Source organism: Marmota flaviventris, chromosome 13 (genome assembly GCF_047511675.1).
Source record: "Marmota flaviventris isolate mMarFla1 chromosome 13, mMarFla1.hap1, whole genome shotgun sequence".
Lineage (NCBI taxonomy): Eukaryota > Metazoa > Chordata > Mammalia > Rodentia > Sciuridae > Marmota > Marmota flaviventris.
In genome coordinates, this window is record NC_092510.1 from 736,991 (window position 1) to 758,859 (window position 21,869).

At 39.9% G+C, this 21,869-nt stretch overlaps 1 pseudogene; it reads right to left on the reverse strand.

Annotated features, from left to right (window-relative positions):
- The window catches only part of LOC139701578 (ubiquitin carboxyl-terminal hydrolase 31-like), a 36,217-nt pseudogene extending 28,922 nt beyond the window's left edge, over positions 1–7,295 (reverse strand).
- Positions 7,296–21,869: the final 14,574 nt, after the last annotated feature.

Here is a 21,869-nt window from a genome sequence, read left to right on the forward strand (position 1 = left end):
CATTAGTAAATTTCTGACATCACTGTTATTTTATAGGTAGTGTTATTTCAGGGCAGGAATCTGAGAAATGGATCTGGAGTCAAGGTTGAGTGAGGTCTTATACTTATGACAAAATAATTAGTGAGCTATGTTTCATAGTCTTATTTTCTGTGGACCAATTAATAAGAGGTAAACTGATAAGGTTGTATGTAAAGATTAAGTTTCTTATGATTAAATGTTGTCTTACCAGCTACAATAGGGATTCTTATACATGGAATCCATACAAAAATCATATTGAATATCATTCACAATTTTATTAATATTACATATAATTCATGAAGAACTGAGTTTACAATAATATATGGCTAAGAACAAGGTCTGGGGACATTGTACACTCTCCAATATGGACACATTTATAACAGTTTAATTATACATGAAACTACACTAAATGAGAATAAAAATCAATTGGATCAACACACAACAATATACAAATAAAAACTTTTAAAGACTTAAACAACAGACCAATAATGGATGAAGTGTGGCTTCCGAATGGTAGGGAGATAATGGACATATAACCAAAGGTAATTGAAGAAAGATAAATTACCCGCTTTGAGCTAGAACAGCATTTGAAAGAAATAGAGTGTCAAAGTTATCAAAGATTATTCACTTCCATTTGTATGCTTTGCAATACATTCCGAAAGATTTCTGCATGTTTTATTTCAGTCAAATTGAAGAACAATCCAGAAAGTTAAAAAAAAAGAAGTATTGCTCCTCTGGTTTGAAAAGCAAGAAAGAAATAGAGAGAGATTTATTGAGCTAGAAAAAGTTACTAGTTAAAGGTAAAAAATAGAACTGAGATTTCCAGAGTCTCGGTATAATGTATTTCAGCCATCCCTGGTTTCACAGGGCATTTTTGGTTAATAAAGGATTTGTTCACTTACATACAACTTACAGAACATTGCTGTTTTTAGTCAGTCTTTTCCATTAATAACAATGATGTACCTTTCAAGACTTTCCAGCCACAAAAATACACAATTTCAGAAATCTTCTGATTCATCCTCCATATATTCTGCTAAAAAATATGAGGTAATTATACTGTGTATTATGACCTCAGGCTATGAGCCTTCAAATTACCTTAAAATACAAAAGAATATTTTATGTTTATTTTTAAATATTGTTTTTATATTTCAAACATTCAAATCAAATTCCACAGTAATCAATGATACAAAAAACCACAAAAAAAACAACTGCAATTTGGTGTCTCATCATGACTTTTCAATACCTGCTGTAGATTGCCTGTGGGTTCAACTTTTAATTTAAAAAATAATATTTTTTTCCATACAATTGGGGTGAAGTGGAGGACAAAATCTCCTGCATTGTTTTCCTGGGCAAGCCATCTAACTTGAAACAACTGAACCCCAAATAAAAATATCTTTACATTCTAATTATATCAGTTCTTAACTAATCTAGCATAAAAAAAAATCCACTTTCTTCTGGTTGAATACGTTAGCCCAAAGATATGTAACCTGGGAGTTAAAAGAAGTATGACATAAATGAAGAGGTCTTTTTTGCATAAGGCAAATTGCACTTTTTTGACATACATTGGGCATAGTTATGTACAAAGCTTTTCGTTATAGACCTAGGGTACCAGTTCCTCTTCTCCATGATCTCCACCTCTAGAGTTAGCAAATATTTAAGTACAAAATACCCGTTACTATATTTTGGATCTTGAATGTCCACAGGTCTCCAGCCAGTGGTGCTATTGGGATATGGTGGAACCTTTAGGAGGTGGGGCCTAGTGGGAGAAAGTCAGGTTATTTGGAGCACGCCCTTAAAGGAAATATTAGGAGCCTGACGGCTCCTCTTCCTCTCTCTGCTTCCCCAGCTGCCATGAACAGCTTTGCTTCCTGATGTCTTCCATATCATGACGTTCTGTGCTTCATCATAGACCCAAAAGCCACAGCACCAACTGACCATGGTCTGTCAACTTTGAAACCATGAACCACATTGAAAATTTTCTCCTCTAAATTGATTTATTTCAGGTTTTTTTCTCTTTAATCCATTTACTGATACACATCCATCCTGGACTAGCTGAGTGTAAATACCTGAGAAACATTAGTGATAAAATATTTCCCTTTACAAAGACTGGTAAACGGAGTGCAAGTGCTGAAAGCAACAGTTTTTCCCTCGGTTTGTTTAATATGTTATTGTCCCAGTTTTTAGTGCTCCTGGTGCTACTCGACAATCCACAGTGTGGACAAATGCTGCTCAGATGAAACCCAAGTCAAATAATCCACCCTTCCAAACACTAATGATAGCTTAACTGGTTCACAGGTTTCAAGACCCTAGTGTCCAGTGAGAGCCATTAGAGTTCTTTAGAAAGAAATATATACAATTGGTAAAGGGACTGTCCAGGCATTGTCTATAATGACTCCAGTTAGCCTGGTATCAATGTTTTGTCTATGGCTGTTACTTGGTTCAATGGCAGGATAAGGTGACTCTTTTAACAATTTACAACTTACTTCTTCTTGTATACAAACATACACTCACGCACGCACACATGCATGCACACGCAATCAGGCACATAACCAAAAAGTAACAAAACAAATGCATAGAGGGCTTTGGTGGGAGAGGAGGGCTGCTAAATAAATAAACATCTTTACAGACAGAACACTTAGGCTGCAGAAACGACCTTGAGGTTTCTGAGAAGTCCATGCAGAGGTCTGCGTGCTAGAAGGAAACTTTTTGGAGGCTTCCTCATCAGGCTGCTTGCTGCTGGGAGATGGGAAAGTCCGGAATATAGCTGGGAAGACATGGCCTTGTGAGCAGAGAGCAGAGAATGTTCAGTGGGGGCAGGGTCCTTGGAGACAAGCTGCTCCTTTCCAACTGCATGTGCATTTGGCTGCTGGGGGCCCGGAGGCTGGTGGCCTTTTTCAGCATTGTCATCCCTGGCACTCTTACTGTCCGACTTGACAGGGCTCCCACGTGTCTTTTTAGACAGCAAGGTTGTCTTGCCAAGGTCCATCGACCGCCTAGTCTCCTGTATCTCAAGGCTGACTTGAAGGAGGACAGCCCCCTATCCTCAGACTTGCTGTCCCTATTCAGACCAGACTGCACACTTGGGCTGGGGGGGCAGGGTGCAGGGTGGCCACAGAGGAGCTCTGTACATGTTTGCCTTCACCTCTGCCCTCCCCGGCTCTGGCCTGGCTCACCCAAGAGGAGCTGGGTTTGGAGATGGAGGTGACACTGGCTCTGTGGGAACCCAGGCTTTGTCTGGAGCCCTCCCTACTCACGGTTCACTCTGAAGTCCTGTTCTTCCCAGAAGGGAAGGGGCCCCTGCTGGCAGAGCATGAGGCTTTTTTGGCAGATGTAGAGGAGACAGTGTAATCGAGGGCAGAAGCTGACTTCTGCTTCTGTGGTGAGGGAGATGATGAGGAATCATGGGACTGGGGGGATAACTTCTTTTTAGGCTGGGTAGAAGCAGGGCATGAATGCCTTCCATGGGCCCTGGAAGAACCTGCTTTGCTTCAAGAGCAAGAAGGCTTTAGAGAAACTTTGGAAGGAACAGGAGAAAAAGGGGATGTACTTGAAAGAGATGATTCTTGGCTTGCCAAAGATGCTCTCCCCTTTGCAAGCTTTGACCTGGCTCAGAAATGCCTTTGGAGCTGGGAGACCTCTTGGTTGTGCTCTCTGGTTCTATTTTTGAGTAAGCCTGGGTGGCCTGGGGGTTTCACTTCTTTGACTGGAGAGCAGTCCATGAGATCACTATGATCCATGTAAGCAATCTGGTTATTGTTATCAAATGCATTGGAGACAGGTGGTAAGTGATCCCCTTGGGCTAAGTTTTTGCTCTGTGTATCTAAAATTGAACACTGGAGTTCAATTTTTGGGTATCTGACTCATCTCTAAACACGCCCTCCTTGACAGCCAGGTGGACTCAGCTCACAGCCTTGTGCTCTTGTCAACTGCAACTATCACTTGTTTCCTGATAACTGCTGGAAAGGTTCCTCAAGCTGCCAAGGCAAGAGATGGAGACCTTGTCATCCACTGCCTCCCGGATCTTCTCTAAGGTGGAGGCAGAGCTATGAATTGGAGAGTCCCCTTGTTACCGCTGTTTACTGGTGATGAGTCCTTGCTTCCCCAATGCTGAAGTATAACACCAGAGAAGCACGCTGAGGCAAGTTTAGAGTGGAAAGTAGAAGCTTAAATAAGGACAGCAGAAAAGACTTCTCCCAGAGGAAGAAGGAGACCCAAGAGGTGGAATCCATGGAAGAGGGGAGGTCTTCCCTCTTTTATAACTAAGGTCTTCATTCAGCTTTCCCGCATTTCTGTCAGCATTCCTGTCCTTTGTTCTATTACCTTTCAGTGATGGATTGTAGGTGGGAAGGCCCAAAGGGTGGGGAGCAGGTGGGCCAAAGGAGTAATCTGGCCAGGAAGGACTTTTGGATTAGCATCTCCCTGTTTGCTTGGAGCTGCTTCATTAACATTTCCTTGGGATGGGATCTGGGCCTTGGGAACATTAACATTTCAATTTCCCAAGTGCTGCTCTGCTTTCTGTGGCTCCATTCTCTACTTGGCCTTCATTTTCAATTTTACTCAATATTAGACCCGATTTACCTAACTACACTAACTACCTATCTTTAAATCTGGCTTCAACCTGAGAAGTGGGAAGGAGAATTGGAGCACATCTGCAGCTTCACAGACAGGTACCAATAAGGTGTCACACAATTTTCATTAACAGCCAAGGGGCTGGTCACAGATGATCTGGAGGATAAGCTTTGCCACTGGACACTCCTCAAAAATGGCTCACTTGAAAAGCCACCATCATGTTCACTCCTTTCCCCGGTCATTTCCATGGACTTGAAGAGCGAGGCAGGGAGGTGCCTCTGGAGGAGGCCGCTGAAGTCACACCTGCTTGCTTGCTCCCTGGAAGCTGGCTCACCCAGTGCTTGCACAGGGAAGAACTTGTGGAGCCGGCTACTGAGCTGTTAGCCAACCATAATGGGATGGCTGTCTGCTTTGGTAGAAGATTATATAGGCTGTCTGTGTGCACACCTTGTTCTCCAAGAGCTGCTGCACATCGCTGTCATTGAAGCCACTGTCAATATCAGAGGCCATCCATGGAGTTCTTCCAGTATGCTGGGTAGTGCCCCCCCTTGCATGGTGCCATGGTGATTGCACACAGCATACAGGTCATAGATGTTGTCCTCAGGGTCCCTCCTGAGTCCATAGGGCTGCCTCCATGGGGACCAATGGGATAGCAAACTCCAGCTGCTCTGGCTTCTCTTGACCACATGAAGAGTCATGTCCAGGCCAGTCAAGGGGAACTTGACCATGTTCTGAAGTTTCACATTTCTGTCTCCTTCCTTTCGAAAGCTCTTGAGGTGTATAGCACATCAGGCAGAGTGCACAGGCTCCGTGTGATGCTCCCCTTCTGCAGCTGCTTGCAGTGTGGGCAACACCAGGCATCATCTGGGGCCAGTCATTCCTCTTTGGCTTACAGTTGGAAACACTGGGATAAAGTGCAGGTTTGAGGTTTGATGCCGCTCCCTCTGCAGGCAGACACTTTCTGCATCTGGGATATACTCATCTTAAGTGTGTACAAATAAGAAATTTTTGTCTCCTTGTCCCATCCTACCACTAACTTCACATGAGCAGTGACACCTGGTCCACAAGGTTTTAATGCTCTTTCTACTGTTGGGTGGCACAGGGGCTGTTCCTCCTGGGGCAGCAAGTATGTAATTCCCACAAAACTGACCACATGCAAACTGAATGGACACACTTGAGTGCAAACAGGAAATACTTCATCTTCTCCAAAATTTTCTTCTGCAGAAGGTCCCATGCTATCATCTTCTCTAAATGCAGCATAAAAGACAGTCTTCCTGTGCTGCCCAATGCAGGCTCAGTTACACACCAGCAGGACAATCTTGTCACTGCCTGCTCTGGTGGTGGGCAGGTCCAATTTCCCCTGCTTTGCTGCTGTTTATGTGCAGGAAGACAGTCTGATGATCCAAGCCAAACTTCAAGTGGTTGAGATTGTTGTTTAAGTGAATTCCTATTTGAGAATTCCTTCAGGTCAAAATATTTCTGGAGTCTCAAAGCAAAAATGCCTTCACTTTCATGGCCTGTCTCCATGTCATCTGTAACACAAAAGGAAAGGTGGAATCCATCATAGATTGTCAACACAATCTGATCAGTGGGGATCTTTGTTTTCATAGATATTGCTTCCTGAAGTCTGGCAACAGTCCCAAACAGAGGCACAGCCACAGCAATCCTCATGTAATGAGGACATTTCCCTTGATACACTACAGTGAAATGGAGAGGTCTTATGTGGGTTAGAGAAATTGGCAAAGAAATGCAGAGGAAAAGATCTAAAGTGTTGCTCTGTTTCTGACAATGAGTACATGTCAAAGAAGATCTGCACTGGGCTTGAAAAAGTTCTTGTACAAAAGTGCTACACTCAGGAAAAGATGGTCCCTAGGGTATGACATCAGTCTCTGATGGAGGCTTCAGAGGAGGATGGCCACTCTGATTTACAGAAGGATAAAGTTCTTCATGAACTAGGTACAAAAGCCACAGCAGAGACTCCTGGGCATCATGCTCGGATTTCCCAATCCTGCAGTGCGTTCTTTGACCTAGTACTCTTTTTTTTTTTTTTAAAGAGAGAGAGAGAGAGAGAGAACTTTTTAATATTTATTTTTTTTTAGTTTTCGGCGGACAAACATCTTTGTTTGTATGTGGTGCTGAGGATCGAACCCAGGCCGCACGCATGCCAGGCGAGCGCGGTACCACTTGAGCCACATCCCCAGCCCTGACCTAGTACTCTTGACATCACGGCTGTGCTGCGGGGTGTAGTCTAGGGGTGTACCCGGTGCGCCAGCTGCTCCGTGACCTCGCCATGGCCCCTTTGCGCACGTCCGGTAGGGCTCAGTCTGCACCGCCCAGTACTGGCCTAGCCCAGGTGGTTGGGAAGAGCTTGGTGCTGCTGAGGCGTTGCAGCACAGCGTTCAGATCAGGCGTTGTGTGGTTGCGGCCCCCTCACTCCGGGCACTGGCTCCTGGTGCAGGCGGGCTGGCGGGCGAGTTGTGGGCCCTGGCTGGAAGCAGCTGTGAAGGCCGCTGTGGTCCGGGCTTTGCCCTGGGAGCAAAGGTGCCAGAGCATGGACAGCATCTTGAGGACACAGCTTGGAAGCTGCCCACCAAACGTGCCAAAGAGGGCGAGGAGGGCGTGACCGCCGGCCACTCCAGAACACCCCTTGCTGAGGGAGCACTTCTCATTCCCTCCTGCCACCTCCGGAGCACACATACCTTGGACATGATGGCAGCCACTGACACTCCTCACCACGCCCACCTCCCCGCCTGGACCCGCCATGGCCTCCAGCGCATCTCGCCCTCTGCCCTCATTGGCTCTGAGGCTCTGCGCCCCACACACCCCAGTGGCCCCAAGCCAGCAAGCAACGCTATTTCAGGGTTTTCCACAGTTAGGAAAATCTGACTAACACACTTGTATCATGCGACCTCCATTATGGAACAGTGTTATCTGAATCCATATGTCCACACACTGCATTCACCATGGAGAGAGCAAGAAGGAGTAAATGATCCTCACTGTAGGGTGGGTGTGAATCTAATGGCAAAGCTATGCATGGGGACACATTACACAAGAACAAATAACGGACCCAGCATGGAGGAGAAAACCTGCTGAGTGACAGAGGAATCAGGAACTGTGGATGACATGTGGCATAGTGGGATGTTTGAGATGAACCCCAGGCAGTAGGGAACAACGTCACGGCAAGAAGTACTAGGAAAATATAAACACAATGCCATTTTATTTTCTATAAATCCAGACATGCAGACTTAAAGTAACAAAGTTTAAGAGGTATTAATAAATTATTACTTTATGTATAGAAACTGAAAGGTGAAAAATTTCCTAAATGTAAAAGATTATTAACTTTAACCTTGTTAACAGTTTCTACAATTTCATGTTACCACTTTAGCTGATTCAGAGAAATTTCTCCTTTCCTTTTTCAAAGTTTATCTTCAAACTTCTGTGAATGCATTTGTTGAATTTTTTTTTTCTATAATTTTAGTGTGCATAATTATCTTAGTCCATTTTCTGTTGCTATTACTGAATACCACAGACAAAGTAATTTATAAAAAGAGTAAAGTTTTTTTTTTTTTTTTTTTTTTTCCCAGCTCATGGTTTTGGGAATCAAATGGAAAAGTTATTCGTTTTGTTGGAGCCTTTTTGTAGATTCTAAAAGTGGTGTAGGGCATCACAGGATGAGGCAGAATGTACCATTTCAGGTTTCTCTGCCTCTTTTTTGTTAAAAGCAGAGTCCCATTTGTTACAATTCTACTCCTATTACCTCATTTAATCTTAATTACCTCCCGAATCCCATACAAGGATTAAATTTCTATCTTTTTAATAACCCACAATGGGTATTAAATTTCAACATGAATTTTGGTGGGGCATATGAATCATAATCACGACTCTACAAATTTCCTGTACACTATAAAAACATAACTAAAATCTTTATTAAATAGTGCTACTAGGGCTCAGGCAAATGTCTGGGGTAATGTTTCCAAATCTCAAACTTTGAAACAGGATTTGAATGTAATAAAATAAAAGGAAGAAATTCACCAATCCACTATCACATGTTCTTCTGTAGATTTAAGAAAATGTCTGCTATGAACTAATAACAGAGCTTCTGGGCAGAGGCATGTGGAGTGAAATGTGTTCCTCCAAGGTGAATCTACTGTTCCAGAATGCCATGACATCTATACAGTTTAGATTTATTCACAGGGAAGAAATTTTATTAAATAATGAAACTTTTGAATGATGCAGGACTTTGGGGCACTTGTGTAAGAAGCAACTCCCTGATGTTGATGGGAAGCACATAATTCCAAGTTGCAGATAATTGGCTGCAGAAAAAAGAGAAAATCATGAGACCTTAGAAGTCACATGAAGCCTATGGAATTCAGCCTTTAAATGAGGGAGGGATGATGGCAATTTTTAAAATGGCATGGCACATCCAGATTTCTGTTTCAGAGAGATCATTATGACAACAGTGTAGGGGAGGAAAGACTTCAGGCTTTATGCCCTGATGGGGACCTGTTTTGTGATTACGTGAGAAGATGGGACCTGTCAGCAGTGTCAGTTTGGGGAAAGAGAACATAATTTCAAACATATTAACCTGTCATTCAACAAATAGTTTGTGAACATTTAATAGGATCCAACAATCATCCTGTGCCTTAAGAGGTAAAATCCCCAAAGCACTTGGGGCTTGAATGGATGTATTTGTTGAGCAGAGTTTCTAGCAATCTGCTAGCAGGAGGGAAGAAAGGGGGAAGCTCCTTTTGCCTCTGTAGTTTTACAAAGCCAATTCAAGAAGATGGATTTTGAATTTGGTCACAAATGAAGAGTCAATTTTGAGAGGCAGACATAGAAGAAAAAGGATGAAACCAGCCCAGCAGTCAAACAAAATTGTCTAAGGCCTGGGTGCTCCAGGTCAGAGCCTGTGAAGCCAGCTTATCTAATTCAGCACTGGTGTCCACTAGTGGTAATGGATGATTCAGTTCATGTCAAGGAATATGCTCAGAAAACCTTTTCAGAACAAGATAAATTCTTTGAGTTTTATCTTGAATACAATGAATGGACACTGGAACATTTCACAGGGAAATTCAAAAATGAGATGAAGAATATGTACTATAGGGGGAATCCAGTCTTATGATTCTACCAAAGAATTTTAATGATTTAATGATTTAATTTTAATGACAGCATGGATTACTAAAAACATCCATATCTATGTTGTCTAATGCTTTCAAATTTCAATCCTAATGGTGACTATATATTTGTTTCTTCCTAAGATTATATATTCAACCTCCCCCCTGTTGAATATATCCCTAATCCTATCACTCACTTTATACTTTTCCCGATCGCCTAACGTCTATATTGATATCTATTTTCCTACAGTTTCCCAAGTCCATTCTTGTGGCTGACTCTTCCTGTGTGCTGATATTTACATTCATTCTCTAACAGAAACCCTATTGCAAAAGAAATTTTTTTCCAAATGCTAAACTCACTCTTCATCCTAAACCTACACTGCAATGCTAACACTACTATCCCTATTTCAATGGATGTTCTCTTCTATATTCAATAATCCAAACTACCAGATCCTATGCCATTGTATATTGATTTATATGATATATCTGTGCAGAAGTGAATTCAAAACTATGCATCCAAATCAAGGGCCCAATGCCTTTCTGTGCTTCAGATCTTACCTAGTTTTCTATTTTTGTACTTACATTTCACCTATACATTCTGATAAAAATCTCAGTTTCTCAATACCAGTATTCTCATCCAGCAGAATGACTCCTAACCCAAATTGAACATGATATTAACCCTAAACATACTCTGCTTCCTCAATCTAATTTCATGTAAGAGCAAGTACAGAGTTGATCTTGCAATACAGGTATGTACAAGATCCTACACCTGTTGAGAACCTCAAAGGTAGATGTAAAAATGATCCCTGGAGAGGATGTAGGCAGCTATGTAGGACCTGAGAGGTGTAAAGTCATCTTCCATGGCAATTAACCCAGTCAGGATGAAGGGATGTGCCTGAATCAGCCTTTCTCTTCTCAATGAAGGCAATATGGACCAAACCAGGCCTGTGGGAATAGCTGATCCCAGGTGCTAATGGTATATATACTTTTATAACTTGTGAAAATGTCACAGGAGGATGGGGCAGCCTCCATCTCATGGGACTCTTGAAAACCACTGTTAAAACAAAGTGGTTGTCAAGGCAGTGACCTCATTTATTTCCTTGAAGGAAGTGACCTCACCTCACTTCCTTGGTGATAGAACTCTCTACTTGGGATCCATGTAGCGAGGCACCCAGAGCCAGTCCCATCCCTGTGGGCTCACTTGTTTGGATTTACCAAGGACAGAGTCATTCTTTCTTGGCACCTACTGATGTGGGGATGGCCAAATACCAGGAAAGCTCTGAAGAGGGGCCTTTCCTAAGAAGGAAGGTACTGGCTCATTGCTGGCTCCTGACAACTTCACAGAGTTGGCCAAGAAGACCAGAGCTAACACAGGACAGGCCACTCTTGGGGAACATACTGTCTCCCACTAGTCAGAGGACACTTTGGATAGATGCAGACTAACTCCAGAGTGGTGTATGTGTGTCTTTGTGGGTGTGTGTTTGAATTTCTGGTTTTGTCTCATGTTCTGAGAATACAGAGGAAATACAGTTTGTTTGGTATTCAATAGTAAACAGTGAATTTACTAGTGAGTCCTTTTGTTAAAGGTGAGTGTTTCTATGTCAATGTATCCCACTGTGTGTGTGGTAGTAGACAGTAAAAAAAAATGCATCAGTGGATGTGCCTGTCTAAATGAAAGCTTCCCAGAACTCCTCCTGGTGAATATATGAATGGATTGCTGTTTGCCTTGCAGATAAGCAACACCTACTATGTTCCTAAGTTTCTGTATTCTTTCTGAATTTTGGCCACTCTTCAGAAGGGGCTTGTGGTTTGTGTCCAAGATATGTATCACCTCCAAGCTCTGTGACATAGCCATGCACTGGATTGCTGAATGGAATTCCAAGCATCTCAGAAAACTCAGAAATCATTATGACTGGTAAGGCTCTCAGTGGAGAAACCCTGCTTGACTATATAGCAACCCAAGTAGCATGATCAGGAGCTGTCAGTGCCATAGTGTTCATCTTGTGGAAAAGTCTGTCCCCAGGCTTTTTTCTTACCTATTGATCTGTTCCCCTGAATGTCAGGAAGGTCTTTGTCTCAGGCCACCCCTTTATGAATCCTCAAGAAAACAGTTTCAATCGGAAATGAAGAGGCCTCATCTGTGGCTTTTAGGTAAAGTGTTCTGTAAGGGGATATGTCTTAATCAGCCTCTTGGTCATGTGTGAGGCTGTGGCTTAGATTCTCAGCACCTAATGAAACTAAATAAAGATGCCATGTGTCCATGCAAAACTAAAATGACAAAATAAAAGCAGTAATTTTGGAAGAAGTCTCTTGCCTTCCTCTTGTAAGACTCCTGACCTCCTTGAAGTGAGAATAGGAATCCTTTGGGTCAAACAGTTTGTTCCAAGCCCTGCAGTAGCTAGCACAGAGGTGGTTGGTTTATTCTATGACTCCAGTACACATAAAGAATCTACCCCCAGCAGTCAGTAGGCATCTAATTTGAGAAGCAGAGCAGTATTAACTGCAGGCTCATTTTATCTATTATGGTTCTCAAGAAGGGTGTCTAGCCCACCATGGCTTTAGGCAAATGAGGGCATGGGAGCTTACTTTGGACACCATCGAGGACTGCTTCCCATATGGAAACCTCCAGCCAGAATGTTATGATGAGTGTTTATATGGAAGAAGATGAGGGACTTTTGGGAGTGTTTTTTGTTGGAATTGTGATCATTTTTGTGGTGGTTGGAAGAGATGAGTGGGCCAACCTCAGCTTGATGTCTGGTGTGATTCCCATTAGAGACTGAGTTCTGGAACTGACCTCAGAGAAGTATTGCCATGAATTGTGTTGGGATTTGGGAAGGCCAAGCATGAGAGGTGCCCTTGGAAACTGAGATTTAGGCCCAGGGTGGCTTTCTCCACAGAACTGGGAATCATATGATTTTTTGTGAAAGCCTTGTCAGCCATAGTTGAGAGCCAAAACACACATGGACCTCACATTTTAGATCCCAATGGGCCTGGCTTCACGTGAACTTTTGGCTGCTTTTTGGGAAGCCTTGCCTTTGTGACTTCTTCAGAGCTTTCATTGAAAGGAGATTCCTCACCACTTACTGGTTCCTGAATGAATCAAAACCCACAGTGCCACCTACTTCATCCCTGAATGATGGCTACATGACACCATGAAATTTTTGAAATTCCCATTACCAGGAAGCACTGGAGAACCTTAGGATCTCCTGTTGCTCATCATGACTGAGCCAGAGAGTGCCTTTTTTGACTGGAGTTCATGAAAATGGTGTAGAACAGAGATGCCAGTGAGTTGGACCCCGCTGGGAACTGGGCCTGGAGCAGTGGAGTGCAAGTGTGTGATAAAACATCTGTGGTGGGGATATGTGGATCTGCCATTGGCTTCAAAATGACATGTGACTGACATGGTGCAGCCTGTAGACTCTTATATGTATAGGCATTTTGTTGTGGGAAGAGGTTTCGAGGCAATGCTCAGAATCAGGTTGCTACCCTGAAATGGGAAAGATGTATGTGGTAACAGCCCAGTTGGTGTTTTCTCCTGCAGACCCTGACTCACCACACGTGACAGAACTCCCTCCAGCACTGTGCCCCAGGTTGTTGTAGGGAAAAACGAGGCAAGGCACTGAAGATAGCAGGAAACAGTTTTATTTGGCTGCAACCAGGTTCAGAGGGCACAGTTTTTGTTGTAATCAATCAATCCCCTGAACCCCGATTTCAGGGAGTTTCAGAGTTTTATACCCAGCATGTAAGGGAAGGGGCTCAGAATTTCACAGTCTGCAGAAGTTCACATAAAAGCAGCTTTTTCTTTCACTGTTCTGGGCAAATTAACCCTTCAAGGACAACACTTGAGAAGGGGAGAGCTTCTTCTCCCCTTTCTTCCCTCCCCTACCAGCTGTTACCATGGAGCCCATTTGTAACTTATCTTAAAAATGCAGACATCTCTGTGAAGCTCAGCTCAATGGCCAGATGCCTTGTTTGCAAATTTCTTCAAAGTACTCTACTGGATACTTTTGTGAAAAACTAGTAAGGGGGTGTCCAGCACCTGGAGTGCTGGTATCTTCTCGGCCAGTGGCCAAGTAAACAGGGTGACACAAAAATAGGGTTTATCTACATTGAACTTTTTTGCAGAGACTCTTTGGCTGACAGTCCCCAAATAAGCCATGGTGAAGAGGGCTTTTCTGTGGAGAAAGGAGGTGTCACTTCATTGAGTCCTCTTCTTTCTCCAGGGAGAAGTGTTTTCTGCTGTCCTTTAATAATGCTTCAATTCTCCACTCTAAACATGCCTTGGTGTGCTTCTCTGGTGTTATATTTCAGCATGGGGGAAGCAAGGCCTCATTACCAGTAAAAAGTGGTAACAATAACAGTAAAAGGACAGAGATAATGCCAAAAATTAACTCAAAATTTAGAATTGAAGATAAAAATAATCTTTAGTGATAAGAATTCCTTAATTTGATACTTTAAAAATAATAACAACCTATCACCAGGGGGGCAAATTTGTGACATATGCAGTCAAGGGGACAAATAAAGAATGTCCACATGCTTCTGCTGCTTTCAATTCTTTATTCACTCAAATTACTTAATACCATTTTACTCTATAGGTTCTTAATGAGGAAAATGACAATCCTTAATAATAGGCACTTCAATAGAGACAATCAATTAACAGCAAGCAATTCTAGATTAATTAATTCACAGAAAATAATTTTAGATTAATTCTGAGCATTGAAAAACACATTTAATTATGACAGACTAGTGACAGACATTTCCTCTGAATGCTAAGTTCAAAAGTCTCAAGCCTTAGCTTTATGTCCTGCAGATGCATACTCACTCAGAAAGCAGTGATCAGGTCCTGAAACAAAACAGGCTTTTTTTGGTGTGGAGTGGATGACCAGTTGAGGAGAGGGTCACAGGGAGAAGCTGCATCTCTCACAAAGTTCCAGACAAGGTGGTAGAGTTTGAGAGCAGTGAGGATCACACAGAGAAATCAGGAGAATGATAGCAAGTGATGGGATGTCAGTGCAGGTTCTCATCAGGCTCTCCAGCTCGAGTGCATACTTGTTTAGGCTGGCTGAATGCCTGTTTATTCACTCTATTTTTTATACTAAATTTTGGGGTTTTTTGATCACCCCTTGTAATTCTTATCAGGTGCCACCAGATTTCTCCATGACATCATTTACCCTGAGGTCAGAAATATCTGGTCTGGTGGTCTCCATCCTGATAGTCTCACTTTTCACTCTTATCAGCAGAGGAAAGCCTGCCAGAGGCTTTACTCAGTTTATCAGGGTGAGGGGAAGTAATTTGTCTGAGGCCATATTAGAGGGCTCTGTGGGTGTGCCTGGTGATAAATGACCTCTAATAATGACCTCAGGTTTCAAACTGGAGTTTTTTAAATGGAGTGAGAAACTAATGTGACTCCATCTTTGAGAAATCAGCCTCTACCTGAGAGCAAAGCCTGTCCAAATGGGGGAGTTCCCTTGTCCTTGGAAAAACCCAGAGTGCTCCTAGGCACATACCCACCCTGCTGAGTTGTTTGTCTGTAAATAACTGGAGAGAACTTCCATTCCAGGTGACCCTGACTCAGTTACACTAGGTTAGGACCCATAGCAACCCCCTAGCTACCACAAAACGTGTGAGACAGAGAAAATACCTGAAATACCAGGTGATCTTCCCGGTAGTTTTGGTGATTAGTAACATGATTAGGCAAGCTTATCATATGCACTCTTGCAACCCCTCATGGCCGAAACCAATCAGTTCAAATGCATCCACCACTTGAACTAACCAATCACCCTTACCCAACTTGTTCCTGCCAATGACTGTGCTAATCAATGTTAAGAGTTGTTGTTTGACTTTCCTGTGATGTGAAATGATTGGCTGTGTGATGTTGTGATGAATATGGTATCCCCAAAAATCTTATTAATCCTCACTGGACAAAGGGTCAGGACTCACTCTTTGGGACCACTGCATCTGAAATGGTTGTGAGTCCAGGCTTGAGCTTACTATAAACAGTGTTGTGTGATTGCATCAGATTCAGCTCCTGCAGGTCTATTGGGGTCCTATGAATCTGGCATTACAGGAGTTGCTTAGGCTCAGGCCTAAGGCCATTCTCACACAATCCCTTTCAACTTGACAGCTCTTCTGCAGATAAATAGAAGCCAAAACACATAACTTTTGTCTTCATAAACTTGATCTCTTGAGTCCAGTGTCATTTCAAGTTCTGGGTCTAAAAAGACATATTTATTTTCCTTGATGTTTTCAATAAAGCACAAGGAAGTCTTAGAAATAGCTTGGAAGGATAACAATGTTATACTGCAAAACTTCATGAACTTTCATATTGCTTGCTGTGTGTGACTGACCAGTATGTGAAAGGCTTGGGGATATGTAAAAAACTTATTATGAATATAATAGGGAGAACTCTTGAGATTTTTTTTTCTTACTGTACACATATCCTGAGGCCAAATGAGGATCTTTATTAGAGATCATTTCTTAAAGAAGAGATAATGATCATAAAGGAATAAATTAACCTAGATATTATGAAGTAAATCTAATATATATTTGATTAAAATTGAGGACATATATGGGCATGTCAAATAGTTTGCTGAATCATTTCAATTACAATTATTTAGTTATTTTAATGTTTTGCCTACTATCTGCATTAGAGACATCATTAACCTACAATTCAGGAAAACAGTGTTAATTCTAGCACTGAATTTATCAGGTTTTGTCACTTTGATATATTACTTATTGCCATAGTAATCTTGTTCTTTAATGTATATATTTATAAATTTACACATTCTAGAAGGTTTTTAGGAAGATAAAAGAAAATATGTCTTAAAAGAGTAGTTAAAAAACTCTTTAAAATTAAAGTATGAATGCTACAGTTATTACATAGCATTTTCCTTTTAAGAATATATTAACCATCAATATGTATATAACAATAACATAATAACAAAATATGTCACAAACAAATAAATATAAAATAATAAATCTTATATGATTTATTTTATAATAATGTTGGTAATATATACTCAGGTGAAAATAAACATTTAAATAATGATACAATGTACATTTTTATTAAGGAATAGTGAAATACATCTATTTTTGTAATATATGTTTATTCATGAAAGTATCATAAATATTATTATCAAATATTATTGTAGCTGCACAAAAATTAAAAATTCAAATTGTACATATCTCAGTAAATAAATGGCTTTTAGTGACTGAAATTTCTGAGTCTGTTATTGTGAAACATAAATACTCAGTAAAATATGCTCTAAAGAAACCTCAATTTGAAAATGTAGAAACATTGAAAGGAGTATTTAGAGTTACTTTACCATGAGATTAAATTAAAATACTTTTGATACCCAACAAATACACTGAAGTTTTTACCCTTAAGAAATACATATGAAAGACTACAGCAATTTTGTCTCTGAGTAATGCCAGCATAAGAGAAAGATGATAAGAATATTAAGTAAGCCTCAAAAATCTGAGGATCATGAAATAAATAAATTCTTGGCAAGAAAATATCTAGAATCAATTTTGATGTAAAGTCAAAACTAATAAGTATTCTAATTTACCAAATCTTAATGATTTAGTATATTAGAGAAAAGAAATCAGAATTCCAAGTATAGACTTGAGAAATGGGTGTGCACAACAAGGTTTAACCTCAGAAAATTTTATACATCCCCTGTGTCTGTCCATGTGTCTCTCTCACATCTTTCCACTGTGACACCAAAAACAAAAACAATGAAGAACAAGTTTTTGAGTAATTATATTTAGGTCTTAAAACAGTTAAAAAAAATCTCTTTTTGTCTATTTTTAGTAGTAATTTGCCTTAGAAGTTCATCAATAATTAGTGATCATCGTTTGTTTGTTGCTCATAATATAGAATGTGTAGAACCACCCAGAATGAGGCTTTGAAAAGCACTATTTGAATAATGTCAGAGCAAAAAGTGCTACAGGGCAGTAGGAACTGAAGAACAAGGCCAAAGCCAGTACAGGACCTCACAGCATGCAGGGCTATCTCAAGGAGGAATGGAGGTGGTCTATGAAGTCTGACCTCCCTTAGCCAAGACAAAGGGCAGACTAGTACACACTGTCTAGGGAAATATTTTTCTTCAAATCTTATATTTTAATGGATACATGGTAAGAATCCAGAAGTTAAATGTCAACTAGCATATTTACATTCATTTCTGGGACCCTTTCACCTCTAGTTCACTAGATTAGCTAATTTTAATGCCTTTCACCATGTCCTAATTGATATTCTAGCTATGGTGGATAACTTTTTCTTATTCAATATTTATCAGGTAATTTACAAAGGACTCCATTACAGAATACAGTCATTTTTTTTTTTTAATATTTATTTTTTAGTTTTTGGCGGACACAACATCTTCGTTGGTATGTGGTGCTGAGGATCGAACCCGGGCCACACGCATGCCAGGCGAGCGCGCTACCGCTTGAGCCACATCCCCAGCCCCAGAATACAGTCATTTTTAAAAATTCATAAGGCAACAGATGAAATTGTTTAAAACACATACACAGTAATATCACAGGATATGAAGTCTGTGTAGACACCATGGTCTTTATGTTTAGCTCCTAGTTTAAAGAAAGGTTGACTGGCTTGGAATTTTAGTTTGAAACCTTATCTCAAAAAACTTGAAAGAACTTCTCCCGTGTCTTTACACAGGGAGACTGGTGGTAACTTAGAGACAACTGTGGGTTTGGCACCACTACTCATGACCACTTTTTTCCTTTCTGGAAGACTAAACTCTTTGAAGATTTACATTTCCACTCAGCAGTAGGAAATTCTCCTTTTTCATGTTTTATTTCCCCTCTTACATATTCTCATTTTAGAATATGTTAGGGAAATTTATTCTTCTGGACTTATCTTCTCTTTTCTCTCTGAAGAATCTTTTCAACATTATCTTCCAGGTTTTATAATAGCCATCTATTATTTTAAATTATTTTTTAAGCTTTTTTTAGAGAGAGAGAGAAATTTTTAGTATTTATTTATTTATTAGTTTTCTGCGGACACAAAATCTTTTATTTCGTATGTGGTGCTGAGGATCGAACCCAGTGCCATGCACATGCCAGGCAAATGCGCTACCACTTGAGCCACATCCCCAGCCCTATTCTTGTTTTTAATATACAAATTCTCTGCCTAATTTTTGATTTTTGCACCTAGTGAGTTGTAATTCATTGAGCTCAGGTTTGAAAAAATAATCTTTAAGTTATAAAGTTTCAATCATATGTATTAAGATAAAGAAACTTAGTTTTAAAATTACCCAATTTGCTATAATATTTTAAGTACAATAATTTTAAATGACAAATATTTAAAACACATTAATTTTCTTTCTCATTTGGCAATCTTAATGAAGGCATAATGACTCATTCTATTCTTCTTATAATTTTATCTTATGAAACATGCTTTGTCATTTATTATTCATGTAAATTATTAATAGAAATTCACCACTGGTTAAGAGACATCAGTCAGCCAAGAGGCAAGTTAAAGAAAAATTCAAGTTTTTCTCCATACACAAAATAACTTTCTGAGTATAATTTATGATGGGAAAAAGGCTTCAAGATGGCAAGTAGCACAAACAAGTTTGCTGAAGGCTGTAACTGACCCTGAAGGTGCATGCCTCTCCCAGAGCACACCACCAGGAAGTGAAGGTTTCTAAGGCCTGGGAGACTAACATGGATATTTTTAATAGGGACATGTACTCTTGTGATACTAACAAATTGTAGAGGGAAAATGATCCATAAAACCCATAAAATGCAGGAATCCCAGAGTTTTGAGAACTACCTCAGATGTAAGCCACCCAGGAGACCTGTGTGACCATTAGATTTTGTTCACTTTACACTTTTTAGAGTGGGAAATAAACACCGATTAAATAAATAATTGAGATGTGGGTTCTAAACAGCATTTATTTTCTCAACTATACAATCTAAAACATTACTCCTAATGGATTGAAGCACAAGTCTCTGGGACATATTTTTCAAGGCTTTTTAATTTTATTAAAATATTCACTTAATGTGCCACATTCTTTTCCAAATTTCTTAAGGAACAATATCAAAGATTCGATATTATGCTTGACCATACTTAGGGAGTCACTTCAAGAACTGTAGAGTCATTCCACTCATGCCAAGATGATATCATATTTACAAAAAGAGTGAGTTCAAACATTAGTAAAAGAAAATACAATCATTGTCAGATGAAGTCCTGATATATAAAAATAAAATCAGTTAATAAAATTTTAAGCTGGATATGGTGGCGAATGCCTGTAATATTGGTTGGCTCTAGGGGATAAGGCATGAGAATTGCAAGCTCAAAACCAGTCTCAGAAATTCTGCAAGATTCAGTATCAAAGAAAAAAAAGCTGGGGTTTGGCTCAGTAGTTAAGCACCTGTGGGTTCAATTCCTGATTTTAATAATACTAATAATAATTCTACATGACATCATGATAAACACAATAAAAATTAGTAACTGAAGATCTTTTTCCTTTTTTGGTGGTACTGGGGATTGAACCCAGGGCCTTGTGCATGTGAGGCAAGCACTCTACCAACTGACCTACATCCCAAGCCCTATAACTGAACATCTTACTAGACTTCCTTCTGTGACTTTTGTGCTTTTGCTGGTCCTTCTCTTATTCTACACTTTCTGCCCAAATTTTCTCCAGAAACAAAAAACTCACTCCTTCCACAAATTATCTTCATAAAGGACAATTTCTGGAACATCTTCACCCCTTTGGTAAGGATTGTCAAGCCTTCTATTATGAGTTAAAAACTCTATCCTGTTCTTTAATTCTGTTCTTCTGCCTGTTTTTCTGTCTTTCTCTTCAAAATTGTGGTTTATAACTGCATAGTTACAATTATGGTTTACATTGCTTCCTTGCCTTAGAACAAATAAGCCTTTTGCAGGCTTATCTCTAAACCCTAATACTCGTGTTTTGATCTTTCTTTGGGTTCAGCTACATCACCAGGGTGGTTACAGGTCTTAATGCAAGCAGTTTCTGTTTGATCTGGTCCTGGCTTCCTCCCTCCCATGTATGGTGTTCATAATTTTTTGGGCTTGGTGAGACTCTCAGTGAGGTTACATCTCATATACCAGTTTTGATGTAATGAGATGCCTTTTTGCAAATGTAGTGGATGTGATAAGCAGATGTGATATTGCGACTTCATGGAGATAAGTGACTGCAGTGTCTACCTGTCCTGCTATGAGATCTTCTTCATGGTACAAAAACTTTGTCTTATTCCTTGTTAATAAAACTTGAATTGATGGAGTATACAAACCAAGCTTCATGTAGTTCTGTTCTCAATAGTTATGACCACTACATGTCTACATGGTATAGAGCTCTTGCTGTTTTTAAAGGCTACTTTATATTAGGAAACTGAATAATCCTTTCATAACATATAAGTTAGGAAAATCATATTGGGCATGTTCAAGTTTTCCAGGAAATCTGAGAGCAATTATTAATGATTGACAGATGATCAAATTGATAAGATTCCCAGAGTTTAATAGTTAAACTCTGGGAGTGATATATCATAGTTTATAAAGTTACTAAGTGAGAAAAGCTAACATTAGGTTAAACTAAAATCTAGCTATGATTTTACACCTAAAAAATACTAAAATATTCACAAAGTCTTACACCTAATAAGTTATGAGGCAAGGCTATTACTTTATTGGCTTCTCCATTTAGTATTTTCATTTTAGAAGCATTTTATTAGAAGAAATAATAGTATTTCTGATAACAAATGTATAAGAAAATATTCAACACGTTACACATCCACAATGTTCAATAGAAACCATGTAAAGTAGAATTTTTATATCTTTATATCAGATTTTTAGAAAATTCATATATAACCTGGTAGTTAAAAGCATTTTTTGAAGTGTGCTTCTATAAAAATTGATGTAGCTGCATCTTTGTATTATGCTGTGATGCCCTTCAGTAGGTGAATTGATAAAGAAAATTTCATTTTTATACAAAATGGAAGGTCGCTCATTATTAAAAGAGAATCAAATCATAGCATATGCAGGTAAATGGATGGAGGTTTAAGAATATAATGCTAAGTGAAGTAAGTCCCTCCCCAAAAAACCAAATGCTGAATATTTTCTCTGTTAATAAAATTTCTGATTTGTAATGGAGAGGAGGGAGAAGCATGGGAGGAATAGACAAA